Genomic DNA, 23,735 nt, shown 5'->3' on the forward strand with positions numbered 1-23,735 from the left:
CTGCAGCCAGGTGACATCCCTGCTTTTGCCCTCCTGTGCAATGTGCAACCAGACTGTGTTGGTGTCCTGGGGAGATCTCTTCCGCCCTTGGAAGGGAAGAGAACCTCCCTGTGTGCTGTGACTCCCTCCATAAGCATATGGAGGGTGACATGAATCAGTCATTCATGAAAGAAAGACTTATGAAATAATACTGAGTGGCCTATGGGTGGCACTGTCCAGGGAGAGTATAAATACACGGGCACGGACCCAGCCTGCGCAGGACATTCGTAACAGGAACTAGTGAAGAACACAACTGACCTCCATGTTGTAAAACAGTTGATTAAAGCTTTGTTTAACGCTTAGACCAAGTGCCTAGTAGTTTTCTTACATCTGAGGAAGTCACTGAAGAGGCTGGGTGCAAGAGTCCACCTTTGTGCAGTGCTTGTCAGTGTTTGCAGCACCTCAATGCTGTCAAACACTGAGAACAACTGTCAAACTCAATGTGGACGTGGTCCCTTTAAGGAAACCGGCTGATGACACGTCATCAAATGACGTCATCAGACCCACTTCCTGTTAATTGGCCGGGAACCCCACAGGGCGGGCTTAACAAGGCCAATCAAAGGAAAATCTCATTACAGAGTGGCTACAGCCAGGTTCGTGGAACCCGGAAACCAGCTCGCCTGCCACCATCCTGCCTCCGCTGGGAAATTTGCGGCCTTAGTCTTTGCAGCCCAGAACACCCAATTTATACAGTCAGTTAGACAAGTGAGTACTGGAGTAAATATCATGAAGTTGTGTGAACATCTAAATTTTTCAGCCTACTTCTCATGTCTGGTTTCGTTCTTGTGAATCTTCACTGTATCCATCCATGGCCCTAATATTCTTCCCATATTAGAATGGCCAGGACTGTGAGTAATGTTCCAATTGTGACATGGCCAATGTCTTGTATAAATTCAATATCACAGATAACAAAACAATTTGTATTTAAAATGGTAGCTTTGAAATAGCAACACATTCCAAGGTACTTCACAGTTAGAGTCATATCTGAAGAGGATCCAGGGAGGTAGCCAAATGTACTGTTGAAGCAGTAGATATAAAGGAACATTTTAAAGATGGAGGAGATATAGTAAAATGAAGGGAGTTCAGAGTTTGGAGGCAAGATAGCTGAAGGCTTTGCTATTCATGATAGAGTGGTGGTGTTTGTGGTGGGGATGGGGGGGAGGGTGCAGTGGACCAGTATTGGATGAGCAAAAGATGTAGCGATCAAGGAGGCTTCAAAGGTAGGGAGGGGGAAAAGTGTGAAGGGATTTGAAGATGAGGACAAAGATTTTTAAGTCAATTATTTTGGAGATGGGAAGCTAGTTTGGCAAGGATCTTAGAGTAATAGAATGATTTGGACAGAGAGGGAAAGGAGATTTAGGTCTTCGAGCCAGATATGATTGTGGGCAGCCTGGACTGTTTTTCACTAAGTGTTTGAGCCTTTGGTCCTCAAATGTGAGGGTGAGAAGAGGGAGTGGTGAGGGTGGAAGACCATGAGAGCTTTTGTGGAATGAGGGCATCACAAAGAGAGGCAAGGAAGCTGTTAATTAAGTCGGCACAAGCAGTAGTTGTGAAGTGCGGAGAGTCAGTTGAGAGGGACCTGTGAGTTGGAATGGGTGCTGAAAAGGAAATTGGGGGTAGCTTTTGTGAGGGGAGAAGAGTGATGGTAAAGGGTTTGCATAAGGATTACAAGAGAAGGTCTTGTCAATAATATACACCTTAGAGGTGGCAAAATCATGTATAATGGCAATGTTGGGCTGGGAGAATGGGTGTACAGGGTGCGATTGGATGGTAGTGAAGAAGGGATGGGACATTTAAGTGTAGGTTGAAATCGCCAAGAAGGAGAATAGGGAGATTTCCACAAGTAGTTCAGCATGAGGCTTTGGAGGATAGTAAATAATGAGGGCCTTGAAGGAGAGGAGAGAGGGTGTGATAAAACATGAGGTGCTCAAATGTGTAGAAGGAGTCAAAAGAGTAAAGGGGCAGGTTGAGGTGGGATCTTGAAATGACAACCATGCTACCACTGCAACAGCATGGTAGGATGTATGGATGGGCAGGGCAGCCTCAAAGAGGGTAAAAGAATCACTGATTGTGAGCCAAGTACAAAATTATTTCCTGTAGTAAGATAGAAAGTCAAGCTTGTCTTCCACTTATTTAGCACTATGATCCGACCATAACATGCATTAATGAGAAAAAAATCTGTAAATTTAATAGCACAAGCAAGCATAAATTTATGATCTTTCCTGGTGGCAGGTATGGGGTATACAAGCGGGCATACATTTTGTGATGCATTATTTTAGGAGCCAGAATGAGGCCACATACAGGCAAGGTAAAGTTTATTTAAATTTGATCACAAGCAAGCTGACACTATTTCTGATGGGACTCAATCCACAGCATGCACATCACCCATATAAATAGGCTTCTTAAAGAGATAGCAAAACTTGAGCTGCTATTAAAATTGTTTGGGTTTTTTTGCATTTGTAATTTCATTTTGCTGCATTGTGCTCTGCTGATTAGTTGGTTTTAATGGGAAGACTGTCATTCTTGTACATGTTTCTTTCTTTAGTACTTTCCTTCAATATTCCTGATCGCTGTTGTCATGTAAATAGCATAATGCAAAGTAGTAAAGATGAGAATTCCTTCATGGATTCCAATAGTGCTGCATGATTTAGAGAAGAAAGCTGAGTTCAACAAATGCTGGTACAACTACACCAGGGATATTTTATCCACACCCATTACTACTTCAGGATCTGCGTTTGTAGACTCCTCCACAAAAAGCTGGATATGCCAAAGGACACCTGTCTTCACTGCCTCTTCTTCAAAGAACAGTCTATCACAGGTTTGTATCATCTGTTGGAGGATGACCTATATCTGGAATGAGGCAGCTGTTTCCATAGAAGTGAAGGTTAACACATTTTGAAGTTTTTCATGCTGCGGGACCTTTCCAAGCCATCACAGGTGATAACTTCCACATCAGACAGTTTGCAAGGCACACATATAGCAAGCAAATTATGAATGCTACGTTTGCAAGGGGAAACACCTTTAGCACTTAAAGGCAACATCTTCATTACTTTCCCTGTGGAAAGAAGGCCCTAGCTGGACAGGGTGCAGAAATTTCACTGGGCCAGGTTCATTCAAGTGCAAGGCATTGAAGATGGCACACATGGACATGTAAGTGGCTGATATGAACCCCATGGCCGACATGAACAAAAAGGGTTTGCACTCAATTAATATTCAAGTGGCATTTAACCACAGAACCATAATCATGCATTCTAATGGATGTGATCTAGACAAAAGCATAAGGTTTTCAATATGGAGCAACCTACTGTGCCTGCCTTTTTGAAGGCATAGAAGCACTGTGGGAATGGCCAGTTTCTGTGCTGCAATATTCTTTGGGGCTGATAATCTGATGAGTGCTGAATCACATTGGCACATTTTCCAAATATTAATGGGCACGGTGGCTTTAACTCTGCAGTTTTACCCAGTGGTTGACAAACACAAATGCCATTGGGAGCCTGCACACAAGCAGTGCGCAAGACTCATTAAGCCCTTGGAAAATAGTAAAATGAAAGGCTTCCATATAATGCAACTGGTGCGTAACACCACCACTTCAGTCGCACAGCACTCATTTGTACAGGTGCTGAAGTTAGGACCCAATTCCAAAAACAAAACAAAAAGCTGGTACTGATGCCTGGTGGCCCAATAGCCCCATCTTACCTCTACACTGTATCTAGTGCCCTTCTGTCTCACACAGGCAAATCCTTCCAGTCCTGAATGGGCAGCCAGCAGTCTTTCACAGTGGCACAGTTGAGATATTTGGGCACAAAATTCTGGTTCTGGTGTTCCTGGTGCAGTGTTGTGCATGGAGAATCAGAAAATTATTCAAATGAGCTGATGTTATACTATGAGGCAAGATTAGTTTATTTCTGTGCAGGTGCGAGGACCACCTAAGCATCGGCACTGGTGGCACTGGGTGGGGGTTCTGTTATCAGCCATTATGATTCCATGTATAGATAGGTATAAAGGAGCTGATGATTGCATTTTTCTGTTGGCGACCTCCCTCCATGCAGCTTCAGCCCAAAGTAGCACCTCCTGCAGCAGGACCTCCACCAAAAGGTGTTGCTCATTTGTCTTACTGTGTCATTTTGAACAAAAAGTCTACTTTTCTGCCACCAGCACAACCTACCCTTGAATGGTGAACTGCAGCCCTTTAAGAGCTGCTGCCTGTCCAGACTTTATTATCCCCAGACAACTGTGCTAAAGACTAAGCTCTCTGGACATGCTTTTCCTGTCAGTGGCGTAATCACATTAGAGGGAAGAGACTCATAGCAAAATTTGGCTTGACCCTTTGAGTTGCCAGCACAGATAAGCCCGTATAATGAGCCAGGTTAACCTCATTTTTGCTATCTAATAAAACTGGACTTCTATACCCAATGCAAGAAAGTAGTTCTAATTTTCACCACGGCAGAGTATATACTCATGCAAGCCACAATCAATATCCAATCTAATGTTACTTGCATTTAGATTCACGAAACTCATTTCATTTAGAACCTTTATATCCATCTCTCTGGCCTAGATTCAAACCCATGCTGTTTTCTAATTTTGTTTTGCATTTTCTGGCTCTGTGATGCCTCATTTTTGCATAACAGATCACTCTTTTATTTATTTTCTCTGGTATCTGTCTCACTATTTTCTCTTCCGATCTTATCACAGTCTCTGCCATCTGTTCATAATATTTGTTTCTCTAATCTTCCCTGCACTTCAATTCAATGTATCTTAATTTCCAGTAAACCTTTACTTTTTCAGCTCCTTTCCCAATCATTCTAGGTTTTACTTGTCTGTTTTCTATTCAATGAAGGAAATTGATGGATCTGAAAGTGTTAAAAGTCCTTCCCTGCAGCTTTCATAAAAGCAAAATTTACTGATAAATATATATAATTTTCATATGAAGTGCATGTCGGGCAGGCAATGTACTGAATTTGGATTAGGGTACTGAATTTGGATGATCAGCCTTGATCTCATTAAATGGCGGAACAGGCTCGAGGGGCTGAATGGCCTACTCCTGCTCCTATCTTCTATGTTCCTAGGTGCAGAGTGGTGCACTGCCTACCCGATGGCAATAACATGAGGCCTGACTCACTTATGATTGGACGTCATTTGACTGTGATCGGCTCAACAAGTGATGGAAGGCAGCAGGTCGATTGGAGGTGGGGTGAGGATTTGGCAGCTCCTCTGAAGAGGTGCGCCTAAAGGGAAAGGGTGAATGAGTAGCCAGCAGTGGACGAGAGGATTTTTGCGGGGCCAGGATTTTTGTGGGGTCAAGAGCAATGATCCCTTTAAGCTGTGCGGCTGCTGCGCTACAGGAATTCTGTGCAGCCGGCTTGTCAATGCAAAAACCATCCATGTGCAATATTTTGAATGACCTGCACAGCCCCTTAAAGGGGCCATACAGCCCTAAAAAAAAAAATTTGCGAGCGGATTGGTTGCCTGCCCCTCGTCTTGCCTCCGTTAAAACCAAAAGTGGGCGGGTTCGAGGCAGGTTGGGTTCCTGTTTCAGATTTTTTGAATTTTAACCTCTGACCCCACCCCAACCAAAATAGCTCAGTGGAACATCAAGCCAGAGCTTTCACGTTGGATTGGAGCTAAATGAGAAGAGTTATAAAAACTCAATTACACATTTAAATCTTGTAAAGAACTCTTCACATTAATTTAAAAAGTGAAGTACACAAAGCCATAAAAACTGCATAATTATAAATTTTCACACAGGGATCTTGCCTTCACTAATCTAAAATTGCTAAAAAAAAAACAAAAAGGGAGAAGGAAGGGGAAATAACATTAATTCTGGATCTGTCTGCTGCCTGAGCCAAGCACAAACATTGCCCGGGGATCAGGAGCACCGGACAATCGAGGGTCGGGGCAAGAAGATTGGGAGACGAGACACCTTTTGGTCAATAGCAGTAGCAACACAGATTATGCTTTCAGCTACACCAACTTGATGTAAAAAGACTACTGAGCACTTGGTTTGAGTATAAAACAAGGCTTTAATCAACTGTTTCAAAACCATGAGATTCCTAGTTACATCACTAGTTCCTGGTTACAGAAACATCCTGAGCAAGCTGGGCCCACGCCCGAGTACTTATACTCCTTGGACATCGCCACCAGCTGGCCACCCAGTGTTACTTCATGAGTCATGATAAAATTCATGACACAACTCGGATATTTTTCAGGTCAATGCAGTTTTAAAAATGGTTTTTTTTAAATCAGTCATTTAAATGAAAAAAAATTTGCTAGGAAGTACAAATGTAGATTAATTTCTTTATAGACAGTGTAGAACTGCAAGGAGTTAAGGTTAGTGAATTTTTAAAAGTGTTAGACATTTTTGCTAAATAAATACATGTATGAAATAGTTTCCAAAGTCAAAAATGTGATATACTGAAATTATTAATATAATGAAATTATATAGAGGAATAATGTATATTTGCAAATCTTGTTTACATATTCTGCAGGGTGATGGGGTTGATTTTGAGGATAATCACTTGGAAAACAGTGACAGGATCGGACAAAGTCAACATGGATTTACAAAAGGTAAATCGTGCTTGACTAATCTATTGGAACTTTTTGAGGATGTAACGGGTAAAATAGATAAGGGAGAACCAGTGGATGTGGTGTATTTGGACTTTCAAAAGGCTTTCAATAAGGTCCCGCATAAAAGATTAGCATGTAAAGTTAAGGCACATGGGATTGGGGGCAAGGTATTGACTTGGATAGAGAACTGGTTGGCAGACAGAAAGCAAAGAGTTGGAATAAACGGGTCTTTTTCCGAGTGGCAGGCAGTGAATAGTGGGGTACCGCAGGGATCGGTCCTTGGACCCCAGCTATTCACAATATATATTAATGATCTAGACAAGGGAACTAGATGTAATATCTCCAAGTTTGCAGACGACACAAAGCTGGGTGGGCGTGTGTGCTGTGAGGAGGATGCCGAGAAATTCCAAGATGATTTGGACAGGTTGGGTGATTGGGCAGAAGCATGGCAGATGCAATATAACGTGGATAAATGCGAGGTTATTCACTTTGGTGTCAAAAACAGGAAGGCAGATTATTATCTGAATGGCAATAGATTGGGAGAAGGGGAAGTGCAACGAGACCTGGGTGTCCTTGTGCACCAGTCGCTGAAGGTAAGCATGCAGGTGCAGCAGGCAGTTAAGAAGGCAAATGGTATGTTGGCCTTCGTATCGAGAGGGTTTGAGTACAGGAACAAGGATGTCTTGCTGCAGTTGTACAGGGCCTTGGTGAGACCACACCTTGAGTATTGTGTGCAGTTTTGGTCACCTTATCTGAGGAAGGATATTCTTGCCATGGAGGGAGTTCAGCGAAGATTCACCAGGCCGATACCTGGGATGGCAGGAATGACATATGAGGAGAGATTGGGACGATTGGGCTTGTACTCGCTGGAGTTTAGAAGAATGAGAGGGGATCTCATTGAAACTTATAAAATTCTGACAGGACTGGACAGACTAGATGCAGGAAGGATGTTCCCGATGGTCGGGGAGTCCAGAACCAGGGGTCACAGTCTAAGGATAAGGGGTAAGCCATTTAGGACAGAAATAAGGAGGAATTTCTTCACCCAGAGAGTGGTGAACCTGTGGAATTCTCTACCACAGAAGGCAGTAGAGGCCAATTCATTAAATATATTCAAGAAGGAGTTGGATATGTTTCTTAAGGCTAAGGGGATCAAGGGATATGGGGAGAAAGCAGGGACAGGGTACTGAATTTGGATGATCAGCCATGATCGCATTGAATGGTGGAGCAGGCTCGAGGGGCCGAGTGGCCTACTCCTGCTCCTATCTTCTATGTTTCTATTCAAAACTCTCAAGAGACTGAAGAAACAATGGCCTAGAAATTCACTTGGGCGCGGGCAGCTCGCTCGCGCCCAAAAGTTAGCGCTGGGCGGGGAGGCATTAGCGCACGCCGTATATTCGTCTTCTGCGCCCCAATTCGGAAGCGGGCGCTATACCAGGGTGTGCCCGCCTCCGTTTGGGGCGCTGCAACTGAATATCGGCGCGCTAGTTGCCGCAGCGCCACCCGATGCGGTGCGGCAGGCTGCGGTACTGCAGGCCTCCTCCTTCTCTTAAGGGGGAGGTGCCTGCAGCGGCCGGAGCCCCGATCGCGAGTGCCGGCAAAAGAGCCCGGCACAACGGAGAAGTGCCGGGCTCCACGGAAACCAGCCGGCAATGCCGCGGGGGGGGGTGGAGGAGGCCGGGGAAGGAGGTGCGGCCAGGTGGCCGCCGAAAAAGCGGCCGGCCGCACCTTCTGCTTTAAAGCGCCCCACTATGGCAGCAGGACGGCCCCGTTTTCTGTTCGCTGTTTGCGCCCGCTTCAGAGGAGGCGGGCGCAAATAAAGATGGGGATCAGCGCGGTTTCGGGGCGTTACCGGCCCCCGCGCACACCGATGACGTCATCGGTCCCGGCGCAGCGCTAACGGCTACCGCCGCCAATACCACTGCACTCAATTTCCGCGCTACCACCCCGCCGGCGCAAAAGACCTCTTTAGGCGCTAAGTGGGCGCAAGGCCCACTGAATTTCTAGGCCAATGACTACCAGACCAGCTTCCAACTTTCCCCGACTGCTGCTAGGATCCCATTAAACAGCTCTGTAATTACCACCTCCTGGCCTGTACCACTCCCTCAGTACTGCACTTGAGTGTCAGCCTAAATTTTTGTCCTCAAGTCTCTGAAGGGGGACTATGAACCCACAACCTTCTACTTCAGAGGTGAGGGTGCTAGCAACTGAGCCACAGCTGACACATGGCTTGTGGGTCATTTGAGGAAGTAGTGGTGGCAACACCAATTGACATGAAAATGACATTGGTGGTCCTGTTTGAATATTTCACATGATTCCAACTGTTCTCGACACAGTGCTGGCCACCTAAACCAAGGTTTGTCTGATAATTAATAAGTCGGTGGTAATTTTTTCCTTATTACCTTCTGTGTTGTGCAGGCCACAGAAAGTTCAGAATATTAACAATAAATGTATTTAGATTATCAAGAAAACAGCTTCTAAACATAGAACATATTTGCTTGAAATTCCTTTGTCTATTATTTTAGTGAAGGCATTAAGTCATTTATTTCTCACAAACTTATTAAGCATTTGTATCCTAATATTATATGGTGTCATTTCAAGGCTCAAGTTATTAACTTAAGAAATTAACTGTCATCCAGCATAGTTAATACAAGCTCTTGATTGTCATAGAAACTCTGCCATAACTACTTTAGAAATGGGCAATTTGTGTGTCATTAATGTGTATTTGGATATTTCTTTTAACTACTTTTTGTTTTATCTCCATGAAAATTCACACATCTTATCTAAAAATACCAAACTTAAAAAAGTTATTTTATCTTTTGTATCCAGAGCTTCAACTAGATTGAATCAAATGTTGAATGTTTTTTTCAAATTGCCCCATATTTCCTGGTGTGATGAAGTTTAACAATGCATTACCTTCTGCATTGAAACAAAAATTATAGACTGCATAGTTTATACCAGTCACGAACTGTAATTAGTAGACAACCACCCACCCAATGGGATCATAATTGGAGAAAATATCATATGCTGACAATAGATAGAATTTGTGATTTCTTATAATTAATGCTGCAGTGTTGCAACACAAGACGGATGTGGATTTTAAAAACAAGCAACAGCATATTATCGTCAAGGAAAAACTCCATTGATCCCAGTAAATTAAGTCAGAATAAAATGCAAATATAAGAATCAACTACTATTTTTCCTTATGACAAATTTATATATTAAAAATGTGTTTGCAAAAGAATGCATGTAGCTTGTTAAGTTGCCTTATGATCTAGAACTGCATTACAAGGAAACAGTTTTATTGCTCAAGGCCACATTGCTTGTTGTTACTGAGCATCCAGACTTTTCAATGTCATCTGCACATTACATCTGCTAGCTTGTTACAAGTACCATTTCATATTAATAAGTATTAACTCACTCTCTGTCAGTAAAGTAAAAAAGGCTTACCTTGGAGACAGTAGATGCCAAGAAAATCTAATATTGCGTTTGATTAATAACTCTTTTAACTGCATCTGTTTTGCCGAAAGCCTCAGGAACCGATACTGGTTGAAGTTACATCTATATACATATATTATTTCCACTTGATTACCTGCACTGGCAGCCACAATTATGCTTTCTCAATTAATGTGATTTTAAGGTGTGTTCACTGAAATTTCAGCTACAACCTTAATCTAACTAGAAACAGATGCCTAGAAATTCAGTGGCGCCCCATTTTTGAGCATGCAGGGGACACAGAGAGCAATCCCTGTGCCTGAATGGTAATGCTTGAGAAGCACCTGATATTGGGCCATGGGTCTTATTACCATTGAGCTGGGGATAGTAACTGAGAAGATCGGACTTCCATGACGCCAGCAGTTGCCCTCAGGTGAGTGATGATGGGTGAGGTGACAGGGAAGGGGTGGCTAGGGGGGGGGTTTGTGGTGGCTGGGAGTGGGGGTAGCGGTGCCATTTCAAAACTCATTCAGTGAGAAACAGTTAATTCCAGCAATTTGTTAGGATCCTGCTTTATTAAGAAAAAGATGACAGACATTTTCAAGAATCCGAACAGTAAATTGAAACAGTGAGGCTTGATAGGTGAGTAGCACAAGCACATCCATGATCTAATGTCTCAGAGGTTTTCATCTTTTTCAAAATTCATGTGTTGCCTTGCTATTTTTACCAGACTACATGGGGTCGATATTGCAAGGTTCAGCACTCAAAACATTGCGGTGTCTTGCATAATAGGACAGCGAAGCTTGCTTAGCGCCCGGTGTGCACAACACTGTATAACATGCTGTGGAAGTGCCTTTGGTGTTGAGAGCCTGTGCGCATGTTGTACATTTGGTTCAGTAAAGCCTGCAAAAATTAAGATAATGAGGCCCTACCTACCCCATAACACGGCGAGAGCATTTGAACAGTGTTCCAGATGCTCAGCACTCATTTTCAACAGGTCCTGAATAGGAAGCACAGTCCTCATGCAGTCAACTCTCTCTTAAAGTAGACTTTTATTTTTGTAATTGTTGCCAGTAGCTGTTTATTAGTTTGCACTGATTTCAGTGCTTCTTAGCTATTTTGCCATGTATCCAAACTGAATTTACGCAAAGATTTTTAAAGCTGTAACCCTAACTACAATCCGTTTCCTCACAGAACTGTCATTTTGAGTTTTTTCTTGTATTGAAGCTTTGTCTATCTCTCTGTCCATCACTCTCTGTTCTTAAGAAGCAGGAGGAGCACAAAAAGGAGACACTGCACCTTAGGTTATCAAGTATAACCTACTCTTATGTCATCACTCCTGTATACATGCCAAGGCAATCATAGCTGGATATATATGAAGAAACCTGACTACCATTCCCAAAGATGTGAGAGTACTTTGCAGTGTCCTACGGACAGACTATGGAAACCACTTCCAGAACAGGAGCAGCTTAGTCTGTGGCTGTCATGAGCAACCATTGTCTTGCAATTAATGCTCCTGGATGCTTCCAATCAACAGAAGAATTGAAGTCATAAGATAAATGTGAAATCTCACAACTTGCAGTGTACAGCTGCATCACGTAGATTACAGATGACTTGTTTTCCTGATCCAACCTTACAATTGACCCCCCCCCTTTTATTTCCTTTATTGTCCCATACCCAGAATCTCAAGGGCTGCAGCTTAGGTGACCCTGCTCTTGTCAGCATTATTGTCCTGAAAACAAATAGAAAAGGAACACAATAGAAAAGAAATATGAAAGCTATTTCACCCGGATTAGCAGACAACTTTAGTGAGCGTGTGAATATGCAGCATGTAGTCATCCTGTAGCGGCCAGCAAGCTTCGTGTTTGTTGCTTAGTATATTTCAAAGATCACAGGGCAAACATGTTGCGATGGCAAAAATGCTGTCTGTGTTGGTAAAACATGGGTATCCCCTGTGCATTTGGAAAACATATGAACAGTTGCCAGATTGCTTTGTATTGTGTAATGCTCGTCTGTGAGGTTGCACCAAACTTACAGTGAAATGGTACTAAGATGCCTTGTAAAGCAACTTGGAAACCTTGCACTGCCCAGCAAATTTCTTTGTCAACTGCTCCCTGGTTTTGGGCACAAGTGATACAGCTTTAATTGATTCAGCAATCTCCATCTAGGTTACTCTGGTTGTACTGCTGACTTGAGGCTGTCCCTTTTCCCCAGAAAATCCACCCTTTGCTATAGTACTTCTAAAGATGTTTCTTGACTGATTGCTTTTTCTCTGCACCTTGCTTTTCCCATTTTGTAAATTTGAAACCAGTTTTTCTTATAGGATAACCAGCAGACCTTTAAGGGCAGCTGGCACTGCATATTCTGAGTCATATGCAGAAATTTATTTAAATGAGCTGACCTCAGTTTATAGAATGGGGTCAACTAACTGTGCCACAGATGTATGCAGCACCAAGAAGCAGTGGTTCCTTTGCCTCTGTGCTGCGAACGCATTATCAGCACCATGGAGTATTAAATTTGATTACACTTTATTTCAACAATGTCAAGAATTTCCTGGAATGGTGTAAAATAAGGTAATAGCAAATGAAAGGAATAGGATCCATGGTGGCTGAGTATTGCAGAGGCCAATGTTGGTAAGGGTGCATTTGGTTGCTACATCATGCAGAATGTGAAGAACTGTTAATGTATTGGGCAGAAAGGCTATATCAATGAGAGCCTGCAATATGGTTCTTGCTGCCTGCAAAACATAGCAAATAGATTAGCAGGAAATTCTTCCAGCTACTCATCCTTGTCTTGTGCCCTCCAGTGCGGTTGGGTGTCCTTATCCACCTATTCCATGCTTATGAACCTTTGGATGACAAAGTTCTGGAGCTTGCAGCAGACTACAATGATCGTAGTGGACTTATATTGTAAGACACCTAATCGGTCCTGCTTCAAGATGCCTCTAGTGTGTTTGATAATGATCCTGGTAGCTTTATGGGCTATGTTGTATCTGCACTCTGCTACTGCCTCTAAAGTATCAAAAGTCATGGTAGAAGAAAGTAGACCTAGTCCTCTAGATGACCTGCACATGGTGAAGTGGAAGCCCTTGCAGTTCATGAAGGGCCACGTGGGTGCTCCTGGACTTTGGAAATTTCTGTGAAAAAAATTGGCCAGCACTCTCATTTTGCATCAGTTGCTCATGGGAAAAGTGATAAAATTGTTTTCCCCTGGTGAACAACACATCTGTTACCTGTAGTGTCCGTGTGTAGATAAAGACACTGAAGACAGGAGTTGGTTCATAGGTATTTACTAAGCAAGTCTGGGGGGGGGGGGGTTTTAAAAGGATATACACAATACACAGGCTTATATAGCCCAAGTGGCAATTACCGGCATTACGCACACCTGGGGCTCTTAAAGGCACATACACCACAATTGCTCTTAAAGGCACATACACCACATTACCTGCTTGATAGATCCGCGAACAGCGGATTGTTTGATTGATACTGCTATTGTGGCATGATGACCTTGACAGCTATTAGTAGCACTGTCCCTGTGGTGGAGGTTGCTGGATGATGGCACAAATCTGTTACTTCCTCGCTAGTCAAGCGACTAATAGTTTTCCTATGACTTTCCAAGGTATGTCTGCCTGTAGTTCTGGCTTTACAAATAAAGATAGATAACATCAATCCACTTCTGATGAAATCTGACCTGTACCACATCCTTCCTTTCATTGTGTTCTTCCTCTACCAAATAACAAAAAATCCCCATTGGAACACCCATTTTCTTAATTATATTGCAGCAACTAAAAATGTGGCACCCCAAGATCATGGCTGAGAACTTCAAAAAACAAATACAAAAATTAGCACTGAAAATAACATTTTAACAAAGCTAAAGGACACTTTCTGAAATTCTCCATAAAACACAGCAGGTTCCCTTTTAAAGCTCGAGGAACAGCACCTCATCTTCCGTTTAGGCACTTTACAGCCTTCCGGACTCCATATCGAGTTCAACAATTTCAGATCATAACCTCGGCCCCTATCATATTTATATATTTTTTATCCACACTTTTGGTTTGTGCCTTTTCCCCTATTTTTTCTCTCCCACATGGCAGCTGTCTTTCATTCTGCTAGTGCATTTCACACTTCATCTAGAGCCATCCTTTGTTTCTTAATCTGTCCAATTACCATCTCGTCTCGCCTTAATATCTCTTAATGTCTCTTTACTTCTCACAGACCTTCCCTTTTGTTCTTTCATCCCCTCCCCATTTCCCAGCCCCCAACTTGCTTTTTCATCTGTTTCATTTCCTGCTTTTTTTTCTCAGTTCTGAAGAAGGGTTTCGACCTGAAACGTTAACTCTGTTTCTCTCTCCACGGATGTTGCCTGGCCTGCTGAGTTTTTCCAGCTTTTTCTGTTGTTATTTCAGATTTCCAGCATCTGCAGTATTTTGCTATCGTCCCTTTTAAATACTGCCTGCCTGTCAGCCCAGAATAACCCTGCACCCAAGCAGCATTTTATTTAAGACACAGAGCATTCCCAGGGAGAAATACGTGCGCACTAATATGCAATAGATTTAAATATTAAAACAAAGCTCTTGATTATTTTTGCCAACAGATCTTTGCACTACCTTCAGGTATGACTGGCGGTTCACACATGGCATAAAATTAGTAGAGATCTAGCTCTGCCCAATGTTCACACCCCAGTGCCCATTCCACTCAGTCAGCACTAGTGAAAGCAACCAGAAAATATATCCTTTTGTTTTCCTTCAATTAGAAAATCCCTTTTGATGTTGGAGCAGCAATTAATGTTGTTTTGAAGGCAATAATGCAACCTATATTGTATGACTTAAAAATGAAAGTACTATCGGACTGATGATGAAAGTCCTCAAGAAAATCAAGTCATATAATTGCAGGGCAAGTATATGGTAATTTCTTCTTCATCCTGCATTGTTCACACACTGCAGGAATCACTTGCTTCAAACAAAGGAGATCTTGAGGGTTAGACAATGTCACAATGGGTCGGAGAGGCTTAGCAGCTGGCTTATTGCCAGAGTAAAGGCACGGGAAAGGGATTTCTTGTTAGCACTGCCTTAGGGAAGGGTCAAACAATGCTGATGGTTTTGTATCACTTTCCATGTGTGCAGTGCATAAAACATTGGATGCTGCCTTGGAGTTAACAGCTAAGCAATAAGATATGTAGATTTTTGTTTTGAGCTGCAGTACACTGAAGGACTTCGGTACCTGATAAAAAGGTACAATTTTTGAGATGCCTAATAGGTAAATTTTCATCTTCACTGCATGGCCAGTAATCATTGCCGGTAAATTGCCAATAGAATGAAAACTGAATGGGTTCTATAACTGGCGGACAATCCATTCCACCAGATTACTGCCCATGCGGTGAAGACAAAAACTTACCCCAGAATCTCCAACAGCTGATTTAGGTAAATTTAGCATTCTGCACATATCAGGATGAAAGATTCTTTGATATTTTTTGTGACATCCTTGCTTCTTTCCCTATTTTACCAGCCCTGAGGAGGCGGGTTTGGAGTCATGCGAGTTGTTAAAATCGCCAAAAATGGCGGGCGGGCTCCATCCTGCCTCCGAGCAATTTTCCCAAATGCATGTTTTCTGACCCCTTTCCCATCCCACCTCCAAGAGGCGGGATAGGCCCTTAAGGCCCTTAAAAACCACTTAATTGCTTCTATAATCCCATTTTGAGAGGCCTTTCTGATTTTTAGACATTCCCCCGATCCTACACGCCTCCTCTGGAACATGCCAGGCAATGCTGGCAGCCTCACAAGTGGATTGCTTACTAACAGCTGCAGCTCCACCATTACAAAGGAGTTTTCACCAATGATCATTTGCTGGTGGCAGAACTTTGTTGTTTCAGGTCTGGGGGAACTTTTAGCAGACATACTCAGTGTTGTGGAAGTTTGGAGCCTGACACCCATCTCCAGTGTGACCTCCTGGGAAACCCCTCTCCCCACCTTGACTAAGCGCTTCCTCAACTGAGGCATATACCAGAAGCATGGCAACCATTTCATTCCTTTCCTCCTGGACATCAGATTCAGACGAAGATCAGCCGCAGCAGCAGCAAAACCATGGGCAACAGCAGCACCAACAGCAGGAGCATCAACAGGAGCGCCAAGCTGCTAGTCACCCACCTGAAGAGGCACAGGCCAGAAGGCGCAAGCGCACAACAACATTGCTGCCTGGGATGCAAGGGACGCACTCATCCTGGCCAGATTTGCTTAGCCTGCACAATCAAACACTTTAGTCTCGCTCCTTCTTACCAGAGCATCGACAATGGACAAGAACCTGCGGAATCCTATCACTCTGACCACCATTCTGACAATCGCCAGGTGCCCTAAGCCCTCAACGTGAAAGTCCTATTTGTGAAATGACACAGGCCACAACTTCAACAGTTTGCCATCAAAACACTTTATAATACAATCACAATGATGGCTGGTTCAAAAACAAAACTACACAGCACCCAAGTGACTATCCTTGTGACTACTTGTGCTTTATCTTCCTCTTACGCATGCTCCTACGTGGTGCTTCCCCTGTGGCTTCAGCAGATGTGGGGGCCCCATGCTCACTCTCTTGCTGCTCCTATCTCAATGCCTTTGGCGGCGTCCTCTGGGATGGCAAACCTGTGCGGGCTCGCCAACAGTCTGCTGCTCCTGCGGCTGTGCAGGGTCTGAGACGCCCATCTCAATTGCATGAGGACTCTGGTGGGGCTCTGACCAAGGGCTTTGCTGTGGCATGGCCGTGTGAGCACTTGGGGAGGAGCCCCCACTTCCTTGTTGTCTGCCACCAACATCCCACTCATGGGTCAGCCCCACTTCAGAGCTAGCAAGTGGCTTGACAGCACCTTGCTACACTGCAGGGGGCCATGAGGACCCGTTTTTGCACTGAAAGTCCTACTCCAGAGGACTCACATGAAGGTCTGGTTTGTTTGCTCAAAAGCTGACCATCGCTCAAGAGATGTCATTCTATTCTGAACAATGACCATGTTTTCAATACCCTGGCAACTGAGCTCCTCCACGGACGTAGCCATCATCTCCTCTACCGTAGCCATCCTCTCCTCTACGGTAGCCAGCCTTGCCATGGAGGTAGCCATCCTTTCCATGGAGGTTGCCATCCTTTCTGTGGTGATGCATTCACGCACAAATGCCTCCACAAAGGCTCTACTAATGTTCGCGATGGACTTCTCCATTCGCTCCACCCCTGGAGACAAAACCTGCCAGAGACTCCTGCACCTGTTCCTGGAGTTCCAGCACCACTCTCCTTCTGGATGGACCCGGAGGCACAGGGTCGACATGCAGTGGAGCCGAGCTGGCAGAGTCCTGCGCCCTCCGATGAGGACTCTCCACTGCTGTCCCTGTCTCCACCATCTGCTGATGCTCACTTGTGAGCAGTGATACACCAGGTGCCAACGCTACTCTAGAGAGAGGGAATGGGTAAGGGTGCAGGGATGTAAGTGTCAAGTGGGATGTGGAGGAAGAGATTGGCAAAGCAGAGTGCTGGCGAGGAGAGGCAATGGGGATCAGATTGAGGGTGATGGGAAAGTCGTACTCACTTTTCCTGTGCGGAGAAGGTCATGAAACCTTTTCCTGCATTGCAGCCAGGTTCTGCGGCTAATCAAAATGGAGTTGACCTCCTGGGCCACTTGTAGCCACACAGCTTTTGTCTGCTGGGGTGGCTTTTTTCTCCCTGAGGAAGGGAACAGCACCTCCTTATTACAGCTGGCTCTGTACACCAGAGCGTGGAGGGAGGGCTCATCAAACCGAGGAGAACACTTTTGCTTGATCGTTGACATTTTCCACAATTCAACTCCTTCATATAAATTGCAGAGCCTTTGCAGTCTCCAGAAGAATCAAGGATGCTTGCAGGCCTTAACTCCAGCAGCATTGATGACGTCATCGGAGGCGGCTTTCTGTATGAAAAGACTCATTAGGCCAGGGGTTCCCACACGCAGGAAATCAACTGCCCAATTAGGGGAAAATCCCACTTTTTCAACACATCACTTAGGAGTCGGGGTCCTGACACGATTTCCACCTGGCACGTCCCAGCCCGCCCACACTGACAAAATCCAGCCCTTAGTGTCCTGTCTTTATTTACAAAATCCTACAAAAGGATGAGAACTGCTAATATTGTAATGGGACTAGTAATCCAGAGGCCTGGACTATTGATCCGGAGATGTGAGTTCAAATCCCACCAGGGCAGTTGGGGAATTTAAATTCAGTTAATTAAGTAAATCTGGAATAAAAAGCGAGGGCGCGATCTTGCCAGCCCTGGGGAGGCGGGTATGGAGGCGGGACTACCGGGAAAATTGCAGAATTTGGGTGTGGGTGCCCAACCCGCCCCCAACCCGTCTCCATGCCATCTTGCCAGGAGGCAGGTAGCCGTCCCACGCCGGGTCCCATCTCCTTGGAGGCGGGAATGGATTAAAGCCAATTAACTGCCTGTTAACAGGCAGAAAATAAGCTTATCGCCATTTTTCCCACACAAGTGCGGGCTTCCCAAAGGCTCCGAACCCCGGCAGGGTCACTGAGGCGAGTAGTGGGTTTGTGTGGGTTGGGGGGGGGGGGGGGCGCAAACGTGTGCTGTGAAGGTAAGTGATGGTTGCAAGTGTGGAGAGGTGAGTATCTGAGGCAAGTGCAAAGTGTTAGTGAGAGTGTACTTACCTTTGTTTCTTCCTGCAGGCTTCAGTCGGTGGGTATGTGGAGAGTCTCGCACCTCCGCAGTAGAGATGACAGATGGCCGTTGCATTCTCCAATGCAACAACCATCTCATTTCTGCAAAAGAAAGAGGTTTGATGAGGTCTTGAATTCAAGACCTCATCAAACTACAGAGAATGTCACTGTCAGTGTTTGACAGCTTCACAGAGCTGTCAGACGATGACAATTCATCTGACAAAAATGTTTGACCGATGAAACGTCATACATTGATGTTCTCTGCAACCGACTTTCCCTTAATTGGCCTGCTAAGCCCGCTGGGCGGGCTTAACAAGGTCAATCAAGGGAAAATAGCGTGGGTTGGCCAGAAGTTGATGGAGGCGGGACTGAAACCCAACAAGTGGGAGCCCCGCCTCCAAAAGCTCCCCATTGGCAAAATCACCCCCCTAGTATCAGTAATGGTGACCATGAAACCATCGGATTGTCCCACCGGCAGGACAGGCCCACCAGGGGTGGCGGCACAGTGGTATACAGACGGGAAGCAGTGGTCCTGGGAGTCCTCAACATTGAATCCGGACCCCATGAAGTCTCATGGTTTCAGGTCAAGCATGGGCAAGGAAACCACCTGCTGATTACCACCTACCGTCCTCAGTACTTCTCCATGTTGAACACCACTTGGAAGAAGCACTGAGAGCAGCAAGGATGTACTCTGGGTGGGGGACTTCAAGAGTGGCTCGGTAACACCACTACAGGCTGAATCCTGAAGGACATAGCTGCCAGTCTGGGTCTGCGACAGGTGGTGAGAACCAACATGAGGGAAAAACCTACTTGACCTCGTCCTCACCAATCTGCCTGTTGCAGATGCATCTGTCCATGACAGCATTGATAGCAGTGACCACCGCACAGACATTGTGGAGACGAAGTCCCGTCTTCACACTGAGGACACCCTCCATCGTGTGGTGTGGCATTACCACCGTGCTAAATGGGATAGATTCAGAACAGATCTAGCAGCTCAAAACTGGGCATCCATGAGGCGCTGTGGGCCATCAGCAGCAGAATTGTATTCCACCACAATCTGTAACCTCATGGCCCGGCATATCCCTCACTCTACCATTACCATCAAGCCAGGGGAACAACCCTGGTTCAATGAGGAGTATATAAGTGCATGCCAGGAGCAGCACCAGGCATACCTAAAAATACAGTGCCAACCTGGGGAAGCTGCAACACAGGACTACATGCATGCTAAAAAGTGGAAGCAGTATGCTATTGACAGAGCTAGGCGATCCCACAATCAACGGATCAGATCAAAGCTCTGCAGCCCTGCCACATCCAGTCGTGAATGGTGGTGGAGAATTAAACAACTAACGGGAGGAGGAGGATCCATGAATAGCCCCATCCTCAATGATGGTGGAGCCCAGCACGTGAGTGCGAAAGACAAAGCTAAAGCATTTACAACCATCTTCAGCCAGAAGTGCCGAATGGATGATCCATATAGGCCTCCTCCTGAGGTCCCCACCACCACAGAAGCCAGCCTTCAGCCAATTCTGTTCACTCCACGTGATATCAAGAAACGACTGAGCGCATTTGATACAGCAAAGGCTGTGGGCCCTGACGACGTCCTGGCTGTCGTGCTGAAGACTTGTGCTCCAGAACTAGCCGCGCCTCTAGCCAAGCTGTTCCAGTACAGCTGTAACACTGGCATCTATCCGACAATGTGGAAAACTGGTCAGGTATGTCCTGTCCACAAAAAGCAGGACAAATCCATTCCGGCCAATTACCGCCCCATCAGTCTACTCTCAATCATCAGCAAAGTAATAGAAGGTGTCGTCGACAGTGCTATCGGCTCCAGATCTCATTACAGCCTTGGTCCAAACATAGACAAAAGAGCTGAATTCCAGAGGTGAGGTGAGAGTGACTGCCCTTGACATCAGGCAGCATTTGACCGTGTGAGGCATCAAGGAGCCCTAGTAAAACTGAAGTCAATGGGAATCGGGGGTAAACTCTCCATTGGCTGGAGTCATACCTAGCACAAAGGAAGATGGTTATGGTGGTTGGAGGTCAATCATCACAGCCCCAGGACATCGCTGCAGGAGTTCCTCAGGGCAGTGTCTTAGGCCCAACCATCTTTAGCTGCTTCATCAATGACCCTCCCTCCATCATAAGGTCAGAAGTGGTGATTGTGCAGTCATCAGCAAACATGTTCAGTGCCATTCACAACTCCTCAGATAATGCCCACATGCAGCAAGACCTGGACGACATTCAGGCTTGGGCTGATAAGTGGCAGGTAACATTCGCGCCACACAAGTGCCAGGCAATGACTATCTCCAACAAGCGAGAGTCTAACCACTGCCTCTTGACATTCAACGGCATTACCATCGCTGAATCCCCCACCATCAATATCCTGGGGGTGACCATTGGCCAAAAACTTAACTGGTAGCCACATAAATACTGTGGCTACAAGAGCAGGTCAGAGGCTGGGTATTCTGCGACGTGTGTCTCACCACCTGACTCTCCAAAGCCTTTCCACCACCTACAAGGCACAAGTCAGGAGTGTGATGGAATATTCTCCACTTGCCTGGATGAGTACAGCTCCAACAACACAAGATGCTCAACACCATCCAAGACAAAGCAGCCCGCTTGATTGGCACCCCATCCACTACCTTAAACATTCACTCACGCCACCACCGGTGTACCGTGGCTGCAGTGTGTATCATCTACACTGCAGCAACTCGCCAAGGCTTCTTCGGCAGCACCTCCCAAACCTGCGACCTCTACCACCTAGAAGGACAAGAGCAGCAGGCACATGGGAACACCACCACCACCAAGTTCCCCTTCAAGTCACACACCATCCTGACTTGGAAGTATATCGCCGTTGCTTCATCGTCGCTGAGTCAAAATCCTGGAACTCGCTCCCTAACAGCACTGTGGGAGAATCTTCATCACACGGACTGCAGCGGTTCAAGAAGGCGGCTCACCACCACCTTCTGAAGGGCAACTAGGGATGGGCAATAAATGCTGGCCTTGCCAACGATGCCCACATCCCATGAACGAATATAAAAACAAAATCTGAATGCAAATATTATTTGCATAAATCATATCCATCGGTCATTGAAAAGAGAGCTTTGGCAGCCTTTACAATGTTTAAACCCTTTTGTAGTGGTTGACATGGCTGCAATATATTTTTTAAGCCTTCTAAAAAAAGGTGATGTTTGAGAATGAAATCAGTGAAGAAAAGAGATATATACTTGTAAGCAAATTCAGGTAAAGTAAATTGGATGACATTAGGTAAGAGCTCAGTACAGGAAATTTGTTGATAAGTGAACTCATAATCAGGTACAATGACTGCCTTTTTATAGAGTAATAGATAATAATTGTTGACAACAACTTTATGACATTATGGTTTTCAAACTGTACATGCAATATCCCAGGACCAATAAGTCAAGGGACAGATACCTGCAGTATGTAGAGAATGCTTTACCTCAAAGAATGAAGAAGATACTAAGTTAGACAATGCATCTTGTTTCAGTAGAAGATCTTACTAATTATACACCTGAGACAGACATATTTTTATTATTAGCTTGAACATTATAGGGTAAATTAAACTGAGGCTGTTATGAAATATAGACCTAGAAATTAGATGAGTTCCAAAAACGGGCGCGGGCATCACACAGCGCTATGTGCCAGCGCCCTTTTAAAGTGGTGTAAGCAGCACGCAAAATTCATGCTGCCTGCTCATTATAATGATTGCAACGCTGATCTCAGTGCTAAACAAGCTGTTAATTGGCTTAGCACTGCATGGGGGGCCAATATCGGGTGCAGTCTAATCGCCAATAAAGTTTGGCCTAGGCTTTCTGCACTATTTAAAGGGAGGTGCTCTGTTTCAGAAGTACCTTTATTGGCCCAGAAATTCGGGTCTCTACGGGTGAGTACGTACAGGGTACTCACCCGTAGGCCCAATGGAAGTGCCGGTTTCTTGCATGCACTGCGCATGCGCGGGAAACCGGCACTTCCGTTCCCCTGAAAGCAGGGATTCAGAGGTCGAACGCGTGCGCAGGAGAGGCTGCGCGTGCAGATCGAACTTACGTTTTTTTGCAGGTTTTCCCGGGAGGGTAAGTCTCCAGAAGTTAGACATGTAAAAAGCAGTCGCAAGGCCTGCTTTTTACAAGGTAAGTGGTGAATTAATTAAAATTAAAACATTTTTTCCACAGGTTTATTATTTTTAAATACTTTAAAGAAAGGTAAGTTTATTTTTAGCCCGGTTAGAAAATAAAATTATTTTTTTCAAAAATTTAAATTGTTTAAAATAGTTATTTCATGTAATTTATAGTTTATTTAAAAAATGTGATTTTTAAAAACATTTATTTGAAGATTTAGTGATGTTTTGGGGCTTATAGTATTTATAAGTTTGACAGCCCTTCCTGTCAAACTTATGAATGAAGCATTCGCTGCTCCGATTGGCTCCCCATGGCCCACGTAATCCCAGGGGACACATCGAACTAACTGCGCCCCTGGGATACGCAAGCACTGCGCGCTGGCAGTTGGAGCAGGCCCAAGATCGGAATTCCACGGGGGCCCACAGCTCAACAGCTGGCACGCAAGGTAAGTGCAGGTCGGGGGCTTGCACCCGCAGGAAGCCCCCGACCCGAATTTCTGGGCCATTGTCTTTGTGGATAGAGCGATCGCCCAACAGCCATGGGAAAGGGCAAGGAGATTTTTGGATGTGGCACTGGAGACCTTGGTCCTGGGGGTACAGAGACGCCGTCAGGTCCTCTACCTGCAGGGGGGCAGGAGGCCTTCAAGGCTGAGCACCAGAAGACAGTGAGATGAGATCGCTCAAGCCGTCAGTGCAACGAGTGTTGTCCCCAAGACCTGGATTCAGTGCTGCAAAAAGTTTCATGACCTCACACGAGTGGTCAAGGTGAGTGAATGTATCTTCAAATGCCATATCCCAGCATCTGCACCACAAGCCTCACAAACTGCTCAATGCACCGCATCCCCATTACTCACCTACCAACAATCTCTAGCAATCACCACTCATACC

The 23,735-nt window shown here is 45.1% G+C and overlaps 1 long non-coding RNA gene across 1 annotated transcript in view; it reads left to right on the forward strand.

Moving 5' to 3' along the window:
• LOC147106296 (uncharacterized) overlaps positions 1–23,735 on the forward strand; it is a 59,763-nt gene that overhangs the window by 13,017 nt on the left and 23,011 nt on the right. Inside the window, exon 3 of the long non-coding RNA XR_015081476.1 lies at positions 6,525–6,603. This is a non-coding gene — a long non-coding RNA (uncharacterized LOC147106296). The remainder of the gene's footprint in view (positions 1–6,524; positions 6,604–23,735) is intronic.

This window comes from Somniosus microcephalus, chromosome 16 (genome assembly GCF_052327205.1).
Source record: "Somniosus microcephalus isolate GS21.2 chromosome 16, FLI_Smic_1.0, whole genome shotgun sequence".
Taxonomy (NCBI): domain Eukaryota; kingdom Metazoa; phylum Chordata; class Chondrichthyes; order Squaliformes; family Somniosidae; genus Somniosus; species Somniosus microcephalus.